Source organism: Odontomachus brunneus, unplaced genomic scaffold (genome assembly GCF_010583005.1).
Source record: "Odontomachus brunneus isolate Ranch 3 - 2012 unplaced genomic scaffold, Obru_v1 Obru_scaffold_101, whole genome shotgun sequence".
NCBI lineage: Eukaryota > Metazoa > Arthropoda > Insecta > Hymenoptera > Formicidae > Odontomachus > Odontomachus brunneus.
In genome coordinates, this window is record NW_022639551.1 from 472,219 (window position 1) to 474,068 (window position 1,850).

Below are 1,850 nucleotides of genomic sequence, written 5' to 3' on the forward strand. Positions count from 1 at the left end.
TTTATACCAACTCAAACGCACACTATAACATTGCTCATACTGGATTCTTATCTATGAAGATTTTTTGTGATGAATGTTAAGTGAAAATGTACAATCGCTAAGAACTTGTTAGCTTTAATGACTATACTTATAGACCATATTGTCATATGGATAATGACCAAATCAGGTATTGTTTGCTATATTGTATATAGTAAGTTCTTGTTACATTCCTATAACGAGTTGCAATCTTTGGTTTCTTATTAAGATTGACTATTTATCTTTCTCGAAGATAAAATCAAAAATTCCCAAATTTATAACATATCTTATAATTTTGAAATGTTTTTTATACGTTTCTGTATCAATAATTTTATTATTGTGAGTAATATGATTGTAATTTCACGGTTGTAATATCACGAAATCATTTTCTTTGTTAACTCTTAGACTGCAGATGCGCTCTCTGAAAGCCTTAACTCTCTCTGTTTACGGGCAGCGTCTTGAAATATCTGACAATTAAGTCTCATGGTGTGCGAACAGAAGCCTGAAAGCATTCAATATTCAACACTGAATGTTTATAGAAAATGAAGCATCGTGACATGCAGCGTTAGCTCCGCGCCACACAAAGTAATTATTTTGTTACCAAGCGACCTACAGTCTAAGAATTAAAATTATCAAAATTGGAAAATATAATGATAGTATTACATAGAAAGATTTATCATACGATAAAGGAAGAAAAGAAGAAGTATGTAAAAGATAAATGCTATTATAATATGAAGTACAACTTCATAAATTATAACACATACATATGTAATATTTACATACATTAAATATTAAACATTTAAAATAAATATAGAATGTAGTGTATATACATATACATATATTATATATATACCCACTTTGATATAAACCACATTTTATATTTATTTTAAATAATAATAATAATTATATATATATATATATATATATATATATATATATATATAAAGTATAAAAAAGGTGAAAGTAAACAATTATAAATAGCACACAATATACGTTAGAGAGTTGTATAATTGTTGAAAAAATTTCATTACTAAAATATCATATACAAGATCATACCAGATAATCACCTATGAAAGAAATTTATTATAAAGAGCAATTTTCGAAAGGATATACATAAACGTACTAATTAATATATTAATCAAATTGCCTGCCTTTTTGTTGTGCTGTTTATGTTATTCTCATATTATTAAGTTATTCTTAATTATATTTAATAAACCAGCAGATTAGTAAGGTATTAGAAGAAAGAGAAAGAAAAACTAGTGAGAACCGAGTAGAATCTAAGAAACCAAAGAATCGTTCTCAATGTTTATAATAAAAACAACGTTGCTTTATAACAAAATGCAATTCAATGTTGCTAAATCTTGCCGTACTTTGTTCTGTAATTCTGTCTTGACCATATAATCGCAGAAACTCATACAAATGTATTGCACAAAGATATAAAACGGTATCCAAGATCTTATGGGATAAGTGTGTACAAAATATAATCTATGAACTATCGAAGAAGGTAATTTCAGAGTTGGGAAATAATGCGTTATTTGTAACGCCATTACCAATACTTTTATCGATAAAAATCATTACTTTTTTCTGTTTGTAACAAACGAATTTTTCTGTTTTCTGTTAGTAACGGTAACAAATACAGTTGTTACGTTTTTACAGTAACAGTAACGAATTTAATCGTTACTTTTGTCATTATTTTATTTATTTCTATTTAATAGATAATGCACTGATATCGTTACGTTAACGTTATTATCGTTAATTAGGTCGCCACTAGCTTTAATTTATATATATATATATATATATATATATATATATATATATATATATATATATATATA